This window comes from Schistocerca cancellata, chromosome 3 (genome assembly GCF_023864275.1).
Source record: "Schistocerca cancellata isolate TAMUIC-IGC-003103 chromosome 3, iqSchCanc2.1, whole genome shotgun sequence".
Taxonomy (NCBI): domain Eukaryota; kingdom Metazoa; phylum Arthropoda; class Insecta; order Orthoptera; family Acrididae; genus Schistocerca; species Schistocerca cancellata.
Genome location: NC_064628.1, coordinates 334,353,711 through 334,360,031, shown reverse-complemented (window position 1 = coordinate 334,360,031; position 6,321 = coordinate 334,353,711).

Sequence of the window (6,321 nt, the reverse complement as noted above, 5' to 3'; positions counted from 1 at the left end):
TTGTGGATGATCAGTTCTTCAGACAAAACTCGACCCCTAGGGCAAGTAGAATTTGAGTTCCACAATGAAATGTGAGCGTTGAAGTCTCCCTGTAGGAGAGTTAGGTCAGGGGAATTGTTCTATATGGCCTGTGAGAGCCTCAGTTTCTATCACTTCCTGTGGAACTAAATACATTGAGCAGATAGTGATCTTCTTACCCACAGGAATTTCAATGGCTGCCGCTTGTAGGTCAGTGACCAAGGAGAGAGCAGAGGTGTGGTGCACATTACTGACAAACACAACAACCCCTCCCTTGGCTCTTCCTCCAGTCAGGTCACCCATACTATAAATATTGGTATTATTTAGAAGATGATTATGGAGATACAGGCTGTATACCTTTTTAGATACCTTGGCACCACAGTTATGATCAGTAAATACCACAGCAACAATAAACACAGTTCTGATCAGTAAATCCCACAGCTTTCCTCGACAGTTCATCTTTGTAATCTACTGCAACATAATCATTGGTAGGTGAAAAGTCAACATCAGTAAAGAAAGCAATAGTGGACCCCCAGTAGCGTTAATTATGTTTGTCTTGTGTAAATCATGATGAATTCTCTTCTTCCTCCTGTTATAAAACAACAATGGGCACAGTTCAGAAGTGGGAATTGCATTGTGCACTTAATTGCAGGGTGCACTCATTTCTTAGGTATGAGTTTGTCTTAATATGTAAGGTACCAAGTAACTGTTATTTTCCGATTGACACGGTACTTTAGTTAACATGTTTTGTGCAGTTAAGGAACTATAACACAAAGAAATTGAATGTGCAGATGTTTAGTTTGGGGCGCCATTGGGCCTTGCTTCAAGTGCGACACAAGGATTGAAGTATGCTCACTTTCCAGTGCAGCTTAACGAGTAAGTCTGAAAAGCACTGCCACAGGTACTTTTCATAAATCATATAGTCGTTTTGCACATGGAAATACCGGAACAGCTGTATTGTCAATGCCTTGATCTATATTTGATAAATAATAAACGTCATTTGTATACTTTTAATCATGGCCAACATGGTGATGCGCAGTCTTCTTTATGAGGTTCTGGTCATTCAGATTGTTTTGAATATGTCTGCAGTTTTACACAGTTCAGGTCATTCATTTATAAACTTTTGAACATGGGGCCATTATACACAGTTCAGGTGGTTCAGATAATTTTGAACATGGCGCCAGTTATCCAGTTCAGGTCGTTTGAATGCTTTTAAAATGCTCAAGTTGGCCGCTGTAGGGTGACATACTGAATGACTGTTCTCTCGTTTTAATGTAGATTAAAATACTGGGCTTTGATTGGTATATATGTATGCGTGTGTGTGTGTGTGTGTGTTTGTGTACGTGCGCATGTGCATGTGTGTTACGTATGTTGTGTTAGAAGTTCTGTATCTTAGAAAGGGGTGTGGTTTAGGGGAAGGAAAAGACATGATGAAATCATCCCGTCGCTCCTACTCCTGCATGTAGGCAAACCACACGTGTGACATCACGGATATGACACTAATATCGGTATAATACATGTATACGTCCAAACAGCGCATTGCAGTCGCCATAGGTACACTATTATGATGAATAAGGAACATATGCTTGAAGAACTGGTAACGGATAACAATGGTTGTAATTCGCAGAATGTGAATTATTGGTAACGAGGTGTCAAAAATTTATTGTTGGTGTGCTATGGTGACGAGGTGGCAAATATTTGCAAGGAAACGGGACTCTCGGACTGCTCACTGAGAGGGCAATGCCGGCCCTGATGCCTGCTGCAGTGGCAGAGTAAGTGCATCATCTGCCTCACAACATAGAGTATGAGATGAATTAAACTTGTTATTTAATCGAAATGAGTGTCAAGAAAATAGCTGTCCACCAGTTTCATTCTCAGACATGAGCAGTTTTATTCCATTTAGCTGAACTTCGGTTTAGTTTGCATAAACATCTGCCAGAGAGACCATGTTGTTGAATAAGAATTGCTATTGGCAGAGCATTTATAGGATACCGAGACGGAAACGTCAGAAGCATAATGAGCTGCAGATATTCGTTAGTAGTAAAATGTGGTTATTTTTGTTCACTTAAAAGATGGTCAATTGTGGTTCAGAATAAGTGCAGCCAATCTCGTCATTTGGACTTGTCTTTTTACCAGGGCGATCGTTATAACTGCAAACTTGCGGGTATTTCACAGAAATGTAAGTGAATGCAGTTTTTATATGTAATACTAACACAATATGTGGGTCAGTTCTTAAGATCTATGATTGATTTCAGCTCTGAAAGAGTAAAATTGTGACCTTCCCGTAACACGTAATGAGACTTATGTGTTGGCTTCAAACCTCAATTTTGCTGAGACAGGCAGGCACGATCTGTATGTGTTTTTGGTATAAGCCTATAATGGTATACTAAAACTAAATGGACCTCCGAGGAGCTTGCTTTGCAAACCAGCCACTGTGTCATCAACTTCCATATGGAGTTATTTGCTTGTGATATAGAGGGACACACCATACGATGAAAACGCAAGAGGCAAGACTGCTGATCAGGTGTTTTACACTTGTGATTCACTATTATCTTACAGATGCATTTATATCTTCTTGCGTTTATTTTATAATAACTGTATGTCTTTTGCAATTATTTTTACTCCTCAGTGGTATTTCAAACTCTTTCACGTACTTCAAAATTTTATACTTCTCTTTCGTACGGGATTTTGCATCAGAGAGAACCTCTGGTTGCATCTGCGTTTCCAGTAGGCACCTCCGTTTCCTTCGAGAATGATGAAAGGAGAATGGTATTACTTGAGTTTGTAAGAATATATACAAGTACATACCCTTTACTGCTCTGTTATGTCATTGTGACAGAAATGCAATGTAATTTTCATTTTTTGGCCTTTTTCTAATGTAAAACTCTTTGTAATATTCTGTGTTTATTCCAGTGAGTAATATACCTGTAGGTAATTCATAACCCAATATTCCAGTTTTTATGTATTTCTTTATTTAACGATAAAACGTTACTGCACTTTGTGAAATTTCAAACAGTTTACAGAACAGATCTTTTATCTACTTTAGATGGTCACCGTACACGTGTGGAGTCCGTAGGCAGTCACCAGACATTCGTTGTAGTTCCAGTTGTGTAGTTTACTAGCTTCGCCTGTTGTAATGTCTGTGAGTGGTGTGAGCTAGTGTTTTTCCACGTAATTTTGCATGTTACTTCAGTTAATACCACTATAAGCGACGAAGAAAGTAGCTAAATAAAAAAATTTGTATATTTTTCAATAACTGAATGTAAGAGAACTTACCTGTACTTGTGGCGAGTAATCACAAGTGTCTGTTATTCACAATCCCTAACGTCCTGGGTGTCCTTCTGTCGTTCCTAACTCAGATTAATTCATAGTCCAGTATCTCTTTTACTCTGCACTTCAATGACAAATTAAGAGTGTGGAAATGGGAGTGTCAGACTGAATATTAAAATCTATCTTCAGCATCTTTTTATGATGGCTTCGATGATACATTGCATCGGACTACCACTTCAGCTTGCACTTTTAATCTGTACCAAAGATTTGAAACATTTACAAACTGTTCTGTGTGTGAAAAAAGAGTGCAAAATGTTGGTAATATCCTTTTGTTCAATACTATATTTGAAACACGAACGTCATCACTGTGGCCGATAACGCTCTCTATATTGGATATCATTCTCTCTAATTCTTCACAACAAAGTAATAAAGGAGAAAGCGTAGAAGTAAAGCTTACTAGCATAGTAGAAGAATCTTTTCTTACGATATCATCACTGATTGATGTGAATCAATGCCCAGTCAATTTAAATGATGGATACACCGACCTTTAAAGTAGTACGTATGATTTAGTAACAGCATCCTTGCAGCTTATATAGGTAGTAGATACAAAAGAGGTTTTAAATGCTACCACAATTAAAGGTCTGCTCGGGTGAGGTGCAGGGAACGTGGAGATCAAGGAATTTGTCCACCTCTTCCCATTAATCTGTCACGGAAACTTTTTTATTTTTAGATGACAAGTTTCGATCTTCTAATAGATCGTCTTCAGATCTTACATTCCTTGATAAGCACAGGGACCGTTGGCTTGGAGCCAATACTTCTTACAATCATCAAGGAATGTAAGCTCTGAGGACCATCTCTTAGAAGATCGAAATCGGTCGTCTAAAAATAAATATAAAAACTTAAATAAGTCAAGACTGTGTGTATTGAAATAAGTTACAAGATTATAAAGATCGTAGTTTCTCGTGGAAGAATGATCAAAAAGATTTTAAAATAACAAAATGATTGACAGTTAAGCATGGAAGGGGAGGGGACAAGTTGTTGTCAGTAGGCCGTTGCGTTCAAGTATAATATGCACCGGTTACAGCAGCTGTGATGTTAAGTACGCTCATACGTTTCTGTTAACTTCCATTGGGGAGTTCAGTTTGCGTTATCCTAAAAGCCTTGCTACTTTCCTACACCATTTCATAGTAAGCTTTTTGAATGCTGAAAAGAAACACACAGCTCAGCGCTACAAAGCATAGAAGTACAATTCATAACAATTATGTTACACACCGTAATTTTACGCAGCTGATAACCGCCACATACGGTACCAGAGTGATATGACAACTGTGCACAGGACATAAGGTGTGACCGAACTCCTGATATGATTGTTTGATGCTATGGCAGCTGTCCTGTATAAAAATAGCTGATAGTCACTTTGTTCTTCTGATTGAGAGGTAGAAACGGACGGCCTTTAACACAGAATTGAAGCGTGTTTCTATACTACATGAGACACATGTTTCGATGCTCTGATTTACGCACATCTTCTACGAGATTAGGTATTCTCTAAGAAAGCACTGCTTGGTTCGTAGGTTGAGGATATATGGAAGTACATGAGGACCGAAGAGTCTCCAAAAATGGCGGCCTAAAAATTGACATCAGTCTTTGTTGATAACTGTTTCCAACACTTGCATGATGAATCAGGCACAGGTTCCCTAATTAGTGTACTATTAAGAGCTATAGAAATTTCTGTTACTGCTGGTTCATGATACGCGAGTCTGTGTTGCAGGGTGCCTACCAAACGGCTTCCAGGGGCAACAACAGAAAGATTTTCAGTATTTCATATAATTGTTGAGTGACTTTAAGTATGTAAAATCGTGACATTATCTACTCATTAAAGTGTACACTCAAATATTAGTGTTAGAAACTGTGCATACATGTCACGAGAGAGGGTCAAGTCATGGTGCGCAGATTTTATTCACCCAGTTTTTCTGAATGAGAGCCCTTAGTGACTTGTAACAAACCTTATGATTTCAAACCGATTCCTAAGTTTTTCTCGCTTGTATGCATAATGTGAAATATATAACGCATTAACGTGTCTGTAAAGTAATTGACGTTTGAAGTGTCGCTGATGAATTTGGGGTGGGACGTATCGTAATTGAGTTCGAATATAATTTCCAGACCCATGTCCACATAAGTTATTTTAGATTTCAGTGTGGGAGAAGTATTAGGTCAAAGTTTGACCACAGCTCTCTGTTACATCCAGTATATAAACAAAAATGCTAGAATGGACAAAAAGATTAGAGAGAAGAATGTGGAACGAATCGTGGTGAAATACGTGTTTCAATAAATAGTTACAAAAATGATGTAAGCTATTTTATGTTATGATAGTTGCAGCTTCATTGCCAGGAGATTACACTGCTGACACCTGACTCTTATTTCAGCTCAGATTACATTTTATCTCAAATAACTATATTTATTCAAACAGATACGTTTTGCAGCGGTAACAGGTCCCATTTTTTCATCCGGCGTCATCTCTGTCATTCCACTGCATCTGCACTTTCATTAAAGATGTTCTGTTTTAGGTAACATGACTGGAAATAAAACAGCAATTTATTGTAAATTCTCACTTAATACAACAGTCAAGATCGCACACATTTATTAAAAATTACAACCGGTTTCCGCCACTGTGCTAGCCATATTGAGATCACGGAACCATATGGCTGAAGTTTACCACCGCTTCAGCAATATAGTGCCGTGAAGACGGCCAGCATAAAGGGCGAAACCCGTCATCATTTTTAAATAAATGATTATGAGCGATTTTGACTGTTTCATTAAGTTATAAAAATATTAGAGCTAACAAAACGATTGCGTAAATGTCTTTCCCTTATATTTTAGCTTATATCGCAAATATCACTTACCTTGACTGAACAGAGGCTCTGGTAAGGTTACCTCATCTACCATTCCGACCTCTGAAACAAAGTTATAATGTATTGGAAACCTAATTAGACTGGGTCCTCTTCTGTTCAAGATGACCTTACGAATGCTATACGA